General features: G+C 47.9%; 1 protein-coding gene across 1 annotated transcript in view; it reads left to right on the forward strand.

The window, feature by feature from the left end:
- LOC142312918 (uncharacterized) overlaps positions 1–12836 on the forward strand; it is a 268596-nt gene that overhangs the window by 178477 nt on the left and 77283 nt on the right. The gene's annotated exons all lie outside the window — the stretch shown is intronic.

Genomic DNA, 12836 nt, shown 5'->3' on the forward strand with positions numbered 1-12836 from the left:
TACCAAGGGAAGTGGCCTACTCCACAATAGAAAAGGAATGCCTAGCCATAGTGTGGGCTCTGCAGTGTCTGCAACCCTATCTATACAGGCGCCACTTCATCGTGGAGACGGACCACAATCCCCATAGCTGGTTACACACCGTATCCGGGACGAATGGGAGGTTGTTGCGATGGAGCCTTGCGCTCCAGCAATACAACTTCACCATTCGCCACAAAAGGGGCCGTGACCACGGTAACGCAGATGGGCTGTCCCGACAAGGAGAGGTCGCGGACGGGCGCACGGGGGAACACCGGAGTGTGCTGCCCCCTAGCGCCCTCAAAAGGGGGGAGGTGTGAGGTAAATTCGGAGATATGACGATAAATCATGATATTCAAGTCATGTCAGTAAGCCCTCTCCTGGTGTCACCCCCCCCCCCCCTTCCTTCACGCAGCTCCTTCAATCAGAAAAGTTACCACAGGGATAACTGGTTTGTTTAGCAGATAGGTGTCAGAGGAGCTGGTCTGTGTTCCACTCACCCAGCTGAAGGCAATCTCCTGTGATATGGAGATTAGATGAGCTGTGAACAATGGACACAGGATGACGCCCTGCTGTGGCCCTGTAACAGGAGTTTGTATCTCATTACCAGGCTTTGGAAGCCACCAGACAGAGACTCCGGTAAAATATGTTTAATATCTCGCAAGCCGTACGTCCTATAAATATGGCAACCATAAAAATGGTGTCTCCGCATGCGGATGATGCTGGCACACCTCTTTTATGGGAGTGGGACCTTGGGAAGTACCCCAGGCATGATATCGGCCAGTGGGGAACTAGCAGACAAGCCATGAGTCCTCTCATTCTGCAGCTAAATTCATAACTGTCACAATGAGAGCATTGGCGTCCGCCTACGACGTTCCCAGGCAAAGTTATGGCCAATATCCCGTTTTTGGATATTATCCTGACTCCAGCCAGGGGTGGAGCAGTGCTCCCTCTGAGGTCACTAAGGTAGGAGGGGACAGGGATTAAGCCAGGATTGATAACCACAGTTTGGACATTTTAGCTTGTTCTTTGCTCGGGGGCCTGGTCGGGAAAGACCTGTGAGGGAGTTCCGGAAACCTGGTTTAACAGCGCCCCCCTGTGACCAGACGCACAAGGTAACTGCTTGAATTGTATGCCTGCTTGTAATCCATATCTTACTTGTATATGTACTCTGACTCATCTATGTATATATTCTGTAGAACCCCTATTGTATATATTGTAGTTTCTAGTGTGGCTTAGGCCGATTAAATTATATAATTAATCTTGGGCTGTTCTGTTATCTCGATCGTGAATCCCACGTCTGTATGTTCGGCTAATAGTTACTGTAAATCGGTTGGTGGCAGCGAGTTTGTGCCAAGGATCATTGTGGGGCAGCCAGTGAGATTCGGGGAGGTTTTTATATATTCCGTCCGCGGAGGTCGGGGGAATATATACCCTACTCTCACCGGGGACCCTTCAATAATCGGCATAAGTAGAATAGCGGCCTCCTTGCTTATTGTCGGGCAATTCCATAATTGTCCTGACTATAAGAGGGGCACTAGAGAGCGCTTCACGTGCTCTGTCTGTCGGTCGGGAGGTATAAAGGAGGGGCGTGACTCCCGCTTGTTGCCCCCTGATCGTGACATTGGTGGCCAGCACGGGGGATTTCTGAGTGACCTCCCCGGCTGTTCGTGACAGGATGTGATCGGCATTACTGCTGTATGGAGACACTGTATATATGGGATGTGATCGGCATTACTGCTGTATGGTGACACTGTATATATGTGATCGGCATTACTGCTGTATGGAGACGCTATATATATGGGATATGATCGGCATTACTGCTGTATGGAGGCGCTGTATATATGGGATGTGATCGGCATTACTGCTGTATGGAGACGCTGTATATATGGGATGTGATCGGCATTACTGCTGTATGGAGACATTGTATATATGGGATGTGATCAGCATTACCGCTGTATGGAGACACTGATAATAATGAAGCTCCTCTGCTCACTGGCTGTGACCAGACGCTGCTTTCCTGATGGGACCTGTCATGGAAATCTTGCTGTTGAAAAAGCTTTAGGAGAACCACAAATGGTCTCACACATTTGCCAGTTTTGACCAAATCATGTTGGTCGATCGGTCAGAGAACAAGGACACACAGCCAGTTGTGTCAGTGTGCTAGGATTGTCTGACTCTCAGATGCCCAGAACACTAATTTATTACTACCACAAAGAAAGTGGCATGGCTTAAAGGGAACCTGTCATCAGATTTGGTGACTATAAGCTGCAGCCACCACCAGTGGGCTCTTATATACAGAATTATGGAATGCAGTATATAAGAGCCCAGGCCGCTGTGTAGAATGTAAAAAATACACTTTCTAATACTCACCTAAGGGGCAGTGCGGTGCAGACTTGTCGGATGGGTGTCTCCGTTCTCTGGTACCGGCGCCTTCTCTTTTGGCCATCTTTGACCTCCTTCTTCTGAAGCCTGGGTGCATGCCGCGTCCTACGTCATCCAGCATAGCCGGGATTGAGGTCCTGCGCAGGTGCACTTTGATCTGCCCTGAGCCGGGCAAATCAAAGTATTGTAGCGTGTCTGCACAGGACCTCAATGCCAGCTAGTGTGAATGACGTAGGATGCGGTATGCACCCAGGCTTCAGAAGGAGGAGGCCAGAGATGGCCAAAAGAGGAGGTGCTGGTACCAGAGAACGAAGACAGCCATCCGGCCAGTCTGCATCGCACTGCCCCTTAGGTGAGTATTATGAAGTGGATTTTTTTACATTCTACACAGCGGCCTGGGCTCTTATATACAGCATGTTAGCATCTCTGGTCTTGTTTAATCTCTATCCATGTGTTTTGTGCTTTTTACTGTCACACAATGTCTGGCTGGAAACTCGGAGTGTCAGACCTACTTCTGACACTGTTCACAGAGCAGAGTCAGACACTCCACATGATGCTGCTTTTCAGTTACAGAGACCGGGTCGGGCGTTGACCATCTGTGCTCTTGGGGCTTGCAGCAGTTAATTTCTTCTAGCCTATGGATATCTGCTTGAGTCACATGTTGCAGGAGACCTATCACATTCACTTCCACACTCCGTGTCAGAGTAACCAGTGCAGTACAGAGACCAATGCCGCAAATGACAACATCCACAAGCATGGAGGATGTGGAAAAAAAATACAATATCAGTTAAAGTAGTTAGCACACAGTAAGGAATTTTTAATGTAAGCATAATAGAAAATAATTTAATACGGCACTAAATAGATGGGAGTTTAGATTAAAAATTCTTTGACTTTTGCACCTCCCCTTTAAAGGAAAAATGCCAGAAAAAAAAAAACATAACAAAACACTGTACATGAAGACTTTGGCATAAAATAATTCCTTTCCTCTATATTTTTGCCAACGGAAAATCTTTTAAAAATGCCTTAAGGCTGCTTTACACGTTTCAATTTGTTGTGCGATCGCATTTGCGATCGCACCAGCCTCCATCGTTTGTGCGGCACGGGCAATTTGTTGCCCGTGTCGCACAAACTAGTAAACCCCCGTCACACGTACTTACCTTTCAAGCGACCTCGATATGGGCGGCGAACATTCTCTTCCTGAAGGGGGAGGGACGTTTGGCATCACAGCGACGTCACACAGCGGCGGCCCAATAGAAGCGGAGGGGCGGAGATGAGCGGGGTCGTAAACATCCCACCCACCTCCTTCCTTCCGCATAGCTGTCGGGAGCCGCGGGACGCAGGTAAACTGTGTTCATCGTTCCCGGGGTGTCACACAGAGCGATGTGTGCTGCCCCGGGAATGATAAACAACCAGCGCAAATAAAAATAGACGATTTTTTAAAAATAAACGACGTGTAAACGATACACAATTTGTAACCAATTTGCGCTCGCTCGTAGGTGTCACACGGGACAACGTCGCAAGCGATGCCGGATGTGCGTCACTAAAACAGTGACCCCAACGACATATCGCACGATAGATCGTCTCGTGTGACGCCCGCATAATCCCTCTCCGTGGGATGCAGTGCCCTCCAAATATCAACCAATTGAAATGCTTGCAACTTTTTCCCGAGAGCCATCATCCTTTTTTGAGAAATAAAACGCCGCCCCGAGGAGGTATCAATTGCCGGGTCAAAGGTGAAATTAAAGTCCCCCCCCCAGCTATTAAAGTCCCTTCTGCAAAGTCCGCCAGCCAAGACAGGAGGGAAGAGCATGCCACAGTGGGTCTGGAATTGGGCAAATACCAATTAGCTACAGTATATACACAAACACCAATCTGGAGCTTCAGAAATATAAATCTACCCTCAGGATGCACCAAAGAGTCGATCACGGAGAACACCAATGATTTACGGAGAGCAATGGAGACCCCCCCCCCTCCCGTATTTAGCAGTCGGGTTAGGGCTGTGAAACCATGTGGTGTAAAATCTATCCCTAAGAACTGGGACCTGGCCTGCTTTAAAATGAGTCTCCTTTAATAATAACACCTGAGTCCTCTGTTTATGCGTAGCATAAAATATTTGCGATCTCCTTTGCGGCACATTACAATTACATTACAATTAATGGAGACAAAATTAGGTTGCGTCATGCCGAGCACTGGGGTCCCACAGCTAAGGATAGGGGTGAAGAAGGGGAAAGAGAGATGACTTGAGTAAGAAGCAAGAAACGCAGCAAGAATCAAGAAAAGAATAGAACTGTGAAACAGAGGAAAAGGAAGGGAAGACAAAGATTACAAAATGTAAACAAAACAAATGCAGTAATTTTTGGGTATTGCTTTCAAGCGTCACTCAATCTGCGACGCGTAAACCCAAACTAGGCTTGTACGTTCCAGAACGGGAGACCCCTCCCTCCTAAGCCACATTATAAAAACAAAACCACAGACAAACCCCTGCTCAGATGCCTGCCCCGCAACCCCCGACCCCATGGGGATCCCTGACCCCGATTCCCCCACAACCCAATAACCCAGGGAAAGAAAGGAGAAAGAGGGGGGAAAAAAATATTTAAGAGGAAGGGGGGGACGGAGGTCCTCGAGGGGCAAGAAGAAAGGCAGTAGAGAAAGGGCGGGGAGGCCGGACCAGAAAAGAGGCGAGAGAAGGCCGAAGGGAACACAGAAGGAGGAAGCGGAAGGAAGCCCAAAAAACGGGGGGGTGTTAACCATAATCCTACAAGCCCTATATGAAAGTGCTGGGAAATGTGTAAGAACATGTAACCACAAGGATCAAGGACAGGAAGGAAAAATTGTAGCGACAGAGAGAGGGAGCCATCTCTACTCACGTTGGTTATTACATCCAGCGTTAAACCTCTCCCGTGACTTCATTTACTTAAACTTTACCCCTCAATCAGCCCCCCGTCTCCAACCCTCATGTGATAATACTACTCAAGTACAGTATAAAATGTAAGAAGCATACAAGCCCTGTCTCGACGAACATCAGTCCTTGGCAGAGGGACGACGCCCTCCTCCCGTCTTCCTCTCCCCACGGTTATTTCTTGGAGGATGCTGAGGAAGCCCCCGCGAGAATTCCATTGGAATAGGAGGCAAATCCTCAATTTCAAATCCGGGGAGATTCAATGCCTCTGAGACCCGCAACACAGATCCGTTTAATTTGTACGTGTGCGGTACGTATTTGCACGTACCGGAGACACGTACACACGGAGACCCATGTTATTCAATGGTAGATGGCACACACACACAAAATCACACGGAACGTGTGTCCGTGTGATAAGTACGTGTGTGCGCTTTTCTACACGGACAACATGTCCGTTTTTGGCCGGCATCACGCAGGCACGGACCCGCTAAAGTCTATGGGTCCGTGCCTGCACGGACCGCACACGGAGTATGTCAGTGTTCAGCACGTTTCGTGCGTGTGCGTTTTTACACTAGCGATTTTATTTATTTTTTTAAATTAAATTCAGTATACTTACTTTTTTTTCTGCTGTTCTCAGTCATACTTCCATTGGCGCTCGTTTTTTTTCTTCCCCCGGCTCATACTGCTCCCCGATCACCAGCGCGGCGAGGAACAGCTATGCAGAGAATACGCGGCAACAATTACTTTGAAAATGCCGGCCGCTCATTAATCAATCTCGTATTCCCTGCTTTCCCCACCCATCGGCGCCTATGATTGGTTGCAGTCAGACACGCCCCCCACGCTGAGTGACAGCTGTCTCACTGCACCCAATCACAGTAGCCGGTGGGCGTGTCTATACTGTGCAGTAAAATAAATAAATAATTAAAAAAACCGGCATGCGTTCCCCCCAATTTTAATACCAGCCAGATAAAGCCATACGGCTGAAGGCTGGTATTCTCAGGATGGGGAGCCCCACGTTATGGGGAGCCCCCCAGCCTAACAATATCAGTCAGCAGCTGCCCAGAATTGCCGCATACATTATATGCGACAGTTCTGGGACTGTACCCGGCTCTTCCCGATTTGCCCTGGTGCGTTGGCAAATTGGGGTAATAAGGAGTTATTGGTAGCCCATAGCTGCCAATAAGTCCTAGATTAATCATGTCAGGCGTCTCCCCGAGATACCTCCGCCATTGCGGACTTGAAGGCGAAAAGGAAAGCCCCAGCTGTACATCAAGTCCCGTGACCGAAGGAGCTCCAACAGAGGCCGTAACGCCCTCCTCCTCTGAAGAGTAAAGCTGGTGTCACACACAGCGACGACAACGACGTCGCTGCTACGTCACCATTTTCTGTGACGTTGCAGCGACGTCCCGTCGCTGTCGCTGTGTGTGACATCCAGCAACGACCCGGCCCCTGCTGTGAGGTCGCCGGTCGTTGCTGAATGTCCAGCTTCATTTTTTGGTCGTCACTCTCCCGCTGTGACACACACATCGCTGTGTGTGACAGCGAGAGAGCGACGAAATGAAGCGAGCAGAGGGAGCAGGAGCCGGCGTCTGGCAGCTGCGGTAAGCTGTAACCAGCGTAAACATCGGGTAACCAAGGGAAGACCTTTCCCTGGTTACCCGATATTTACCTTCGTTACCAGCCTCCGCTCTTGCTGCCAGCGCCGGCTCCTGCACTGTTACATGTGGCTGCAGTATGCATCGGGTAATTAACCCGATGTATACTGTAGCAAGGAGAGCAAGGAGCCAGCGCTAAGCAGTGCGCACGGCTCCCTGCTCTCTGCACTGTGACATGTAGCTGCAGCACACATCGGGTTAATTAACCCGATGTGTACTGTACCTAGGAGAGCAAGGAGCCAGCGCTAAGCGCGGCTCCCTGCTCTCTGCACATGTAGCACAGCGACGTTATGATCGCTGCTTCTGCTGTGTTTGACAGCTAAGCAGCGATCATAACAGCGACTTACAAGGTCGCTGTTACGTCACCGAAAATGGTGACGTAACAGCGATGTCGCTGTCGCTTAGTGTGAACCCAGCTTAAGACGAGAGATATCGGGTAGGATCTGTAACTTAATCTTTTGGAAAAGGATCGGCACCCCTTCTCTGAGCTTCAGCAGAATAGATTCCTTCTGTAAGTAGTGGTGAACCCGACAAATCACGTCCCGCGGGAAATCTGAGTCAGCTGGTTTGGATCCCAAGGCTCTGTGTGCTCTATCAAGTTCAATCTCCATGGCTGGAGGGAGCCCCGAAATCTTGTTGAAGATTCTTTGGAGGACATGTGGAAGTTCCCTGGAATCAACGGACTCTGGCAGACCACATAGTCTCAAATTGTTACGTCGTCCTCTGTTCTCTGCATCGTCCAGTGCTTCATTCAGGTAATGGAGCTGCCAAGATTGGGTCTCTAGCAACTCTTTATGAAGAGGATAAGTCCCTTTTGCATTTCTTGTAATTGGGTCTCCTGAGATAGGACCCTTGCATCTATATTCTGCACACTGGAGCGCACTTCTGCCAGCTCTGACCTGCACGCCTTCTCCAATCTGGAGATATAGCCCTCCATGTCCTCTCTGGATGGGATACTGATGATTCATGATCTGAGCTCTCTCAGCTCCCTCAGAACATCGGAACCTCCATGCCCCAGCCCCAGGGTGTGAGAAATCTGGCTGGTGGAGCACTCCATTCCCTCCATATCTTCTGCATTAGCTCTGACCTCCGCGCCTGTCATGGCAGCAGCGGTGTCACTGAGTAGCAAGGGGCTGGAGGCCCAGGGAGCCCCATCCTCCTGTCCCACCTGGAGCTCCATGGACAATGTGGGGCTCAGGGGCAAAGTAAGGTCCCTCTCTCCTCTTCCAGGGGAAGCCGCAGACTCTGCAGGAGCCCGGCCTCCTGCCTGCCGCCCGTCCGCCTCCACCCCCGCTGTCAGGACCGGCTCCCGATGGTGTAAGGACACCATAGCCTGCTCCCTCTGAGTACCTGGCTCCCCGGTCACCACCTCTCCTCCAGTTGAACGAGATCTGTCACCGCCGGGAACATTCCGGCCTCCACGTTCCGCCCGTCGAGCTGTTCTCTGCTGCGGGCCTCATACAGGTACTCCATTCGCCTCCACTCCCTCCCCCCCGCTACCGCTGCGTAGCTGACAGGTCCGGTGGCCATCTTACTCATTTCCCGCTCCATCTGTGTCAGTGTGCTGTTTTAGCCAGGAATCGCTGGATACCGCCTCGACTCTGCACGGAATGGTGTCTCTGAGCTCCCCTCCGCCTCCTCGTGCTCATAGTCCGTGTCAGATGGCTGTAAAATTGGTCTATCCCTTATTTCCCGGGAGATAAGGGGGAGCTGAGGCAAAGAACAGCCTCACTCCCTCATGGCTTTTTTTTTTTTTTAAACAAATATTTAAGATTTGTTAAAAAAAAAGGAACATCATTGCCCCAATTCATCAAAAGTGATTACTGCAGAATTTTTGCACAACATGGAGTTTTGGAGCTTTCACACCAATTTCACTCAAGTCCTGGAAAATGGGTGGAAATGTTGTAAAATGGGGGCGTGTGAAGTCACAGCTCGTCTAATTTATGACAAGCTGGGGTGTTCCGTATGCCGAAAATCTTACTTCAGTCTGTGAAGAATCAGTAGTGTCCAACTCCAACACAACCATTTATGAAGACTGATGAGAACATTGCTGGTCCTGATTAATCGGGGTCCGTGTGTTTCCTGCGTTTTACTTGGTGATTTACAAGCGAAGTTTGTGCCAATTTCATTTTGTAACATTTACCACCTGCTTTTTCCAGGGATTTTTCATGTAATATATGGAAGTTAACCCCTTAACGACCCATGACGTACTGGGTGCGTCATGGATCGTGTGATTTTAATCCCCGCCCCCTGCCGTGGCCAGGTCGCAGCGATCTGCGCACATATCGGCTGTTTTCAACAGCTGATGTGTGCCTGCTAGTCACGAGTGGAATCGCTTCCACCCGCGACCATTAACCCCTTACATCTTGCTGCCAAAATCTGGCAGAGAGATGTATATGCGCGCCGCCATGACAGTGACTTACCCCGCGCCCATCGGAAGTCACGTGACATGATCACGTGACTTTCGGTGGTTGCCATGGTAGCACAGGGTCATGTGATGACACTTATAGCTAACATGAGTCACTTCCTCTCAATGCCGGAATACAGCCGGCATTGAAAGTAACGCACCAAATCTGCAGTTCTCAGCTCTGTAGCTGTGATCTGCAGATAGGGCAGAGCGATCGGATTGCTGATCGCTATAGCCCCCTAGGGGAACTAGTAAAATAAAAAAAAAAAGTTAAAAAAAGTTTTAAAAAATTAAAAAAAATAAAAAAACCTAAAAGTTCAAAACACCCCCCTTTCACCCCCATTGAAAATTAAAGGGTTAAAAAAATAAAAAATATACACATATTTGGTATCGCCGCGTTGACAAAAGCCCGATCTATCAAAATATAAAATCAATCTGATCAGTAAACTGCGTAACGGCAAAAAAATTCCAAACGCCAAAATTACGTTTTTTGGTTGCCGCAAATTGCAATAACAGGCGATCAAAACGTAGCATCTACGCAAAATGGTACCGTTAAAAACATCAGCTCAAGACACAAAAAATAAGCCATCACTGAGCCATAGATCTGAAAAATGAGAACGCTATGGTTTTTGGAAAATGGCGCAAAACGTGCGCTACTTTTTTTCGACAAGCTTGTGAATTTTTTTAACTCCTTAAATACAAGTAAACCTATTCATGTTTGGTGTCTACAAACTCGCACTGACCTCAGGCATCACAATGACACATCAGTTTTACCATATAGTGAACACGGTGAATACAATCTCCTAAAAACTATTGTGCGATCACACTTTTTTTGCAATTTTTCCGCACTTGGAATTTTTTTGCCGTTTTCCAGTACACTATATGGTAAAACTTTATGGTTTTATTTAAAAGTACAACTCATCCCGCAAAAAACAAGCTCTCATATGGCAAGATTGATGGAAAAATAAAAAAGGTTACGGCTCTTGGAAGAAAGAGAGGAAAAAAACAAAACGGAAAAACACAAAATGCCCGGGGGCTGAAGGGGTTAAAGACTATTTCTGCACCATTTCTGCATCTCTTGGTAGGAAAAATGCTGTGCAAAAACTCATGTTTTTGATGCGTTTTTCATTGCTTTCAATGGTAAAAAGCACTGGCAAAAACCCTGAATGAATTGACATTCAACATGTGCACTACACTTCACGATTCTTATTGACTTTGCTAGCATAAGGATTTGCATGCAGTTATGTGACAAAACACTAAAAACTAGATAAAAATGCACTGTGTGCCCACAGCATGAGGGAAAAACGGCAGAAACCTCTGTGTATAAATTAGATCTATTGTCATAGAAGACTACAGTAGGTGGAAGGCGGGAAACACTCATGTAAGCGGCTGGTGGTGATGTAGTTGGCGACTGAGTCTGGCCAAATAAAATTAGACCTGAAGTAGCGTTATGGAAGATAAATCTATGAGAAATGTATCCAGCTGCAGACTCCGAGGAAGAAACTGCTGTGTGTATGTGGCCTAAAATATATAGGATTTATGAGAAGATGTAAAAGAAGAAAAAACTCAATACTGTAGCATAATGAAATTAGTAACACATTAAGGCTATGTGCGCACTTACCGGATTTTGCCGCGGATTTTTTGCGGTTTTGCTGCATGTTTCGCTGCAGAAAATGTTCATAACATCTCTGCAGTGAATCACCAGCAAAACCTATGGGCAAAAAATATCCTGTGCGCACTAGGCGGAATTTGACAGCTGCATGTTTTGCTGCGGGATTCCCGCAGCAAAAACAATTGCATGTCAATTCTTTCTGCACGTCGCTGCGGGATTTCACTCCATTGACTGCAATGTAATCGTGAAATCCCGCAGGGAATAACGCAGGAAGCAAATTCTGTGCGGTTCACTGCGTTTTCCTGCGTTATTCCCTGCGGGATTTCGCGGTTTACCTCCGGTAATGTACATCGCCTGTCTGCGGTTTTGCAGGGAAGTGATGTCATTACAGGAAGAGGAAGCCGTGCAGAGAGTAAACACACACACACAGATCACACACACACACATACACACACACACACACACACACACACACACACAGACATAGAACACAGACACATAGAACACACATAGAAAGAAAACGGAAATATAGAAAACAAAGAACGTGGGCTCCGCTGTATATTTACCGTCCAGCCGAGGTAAGCACACAGCGGCGGCCCGTTATTCTCAGGCTGGGGAGGGAGAGGACCAGGGTTAATGTCCCCCGCCTCACTCCCCCTCCCACAGCCGAGAATATCAGCCGCAGCTGCCCCGGCACTGTCGCATGCATTATGCGGCAGCACCGGCGTGTCCCCGGCTCTTCCTGCCGCCATGTAGCAGTGGCAGCAGGGTAATACAAGGGGTTAATGGTGGTGGATCACCGCCATTAACTCCAGGCTTGATCATGGCAGCGTCTATGTGACAGCTGACATGATCAACCCGTAAGTAAAGTGAATAAAACACACACACAACGAAAAATCCTTTATTTTAAATAAAACAAACAAGCCTCGTTCACCATTTTAATAAACCCTCCCGCACCAAAGCTCCGGCGTAATCCACAGCTCCGATGTCCTGCGCTGCTTACATCCAGCCGCGACTGTCACAGACACAGCGCTGAATGAATGCAGCAGACAGCAGAGGTAATTACCGGTCATTTCCCACAGCCGGTAATGTGAACTCACTGCCGACCGTGGGAAATTCAGCGATCTGTCCTCTATCTATCTATCCCTCTATCTATCTATGTCTGTCTATCTATCTATCTATCTATCTATCTATCTATCTATCTATCTATCCCTCTATCTATTCTTCTGTCTATCTATCTACTATCTCAGAATTAAATGACTGACTTTTTTTTTTTTTTTTTTTCTTCAATGTGCTTTATTGCATTGAATGCAATAAAGCACATCCCAACCCGCACGCGGCAATACCGCGAACAATACCGTGGTGAAACCGCAGCAAACCGCGGCAAACCGCATGCGGTTTTCGGGTGCGGTTTGCCGCGGTTTTTTACCACTGGTGCGGTAATCTTTGAGAGCATGCGGAATTTTCTCAAGAAAATTCCATTTCCCAGTGCGCACATAGCCTAATGATCCCCGTGAGTCCTGTGCCACCACTGCTTGTGTCCTCATCAGTCTTTGTATTTTCTGGTCAGTCTCGGCGAATATGTGATTCCTACAGCCAACCAGTGGCCAAAGCAGTGACCAACAATAGCAAGTAAATGGGATAAGCTGACTTTGTCACCGACTTAACTAATGTTCCAGTGTATACAATCTAAGAATACAACTGCACATTATATCTCCTCATGTTTCCCCCATTATCTCCGGTGATTGTATTATTACATGGATTATTTATAATAGATTTTCTCATCTTCCCTTTCAGGTCCCTAAAATATTGGATGCGGTCAGTGGAAATCTTCTATATAAGAGAATTTTCCTGTTTGACCAA

This window comes from Anomaloglossus baeobatrachus, chromosome 5 (genome assembly GCF_048569485.1).
Source record: "Anomaloglossus baeobatrachus isolate aAnoBae1 chromosome 5, aAnoBae1.hap1, whole genome shotgun sequence".
Taxonomy (NCBI): Eukaryota; Metazoa; Chordata; class Amphibia; order Anura; family Aromobatidae; genus Anomaloglossus; species Anomaloglossus baeobatrachus.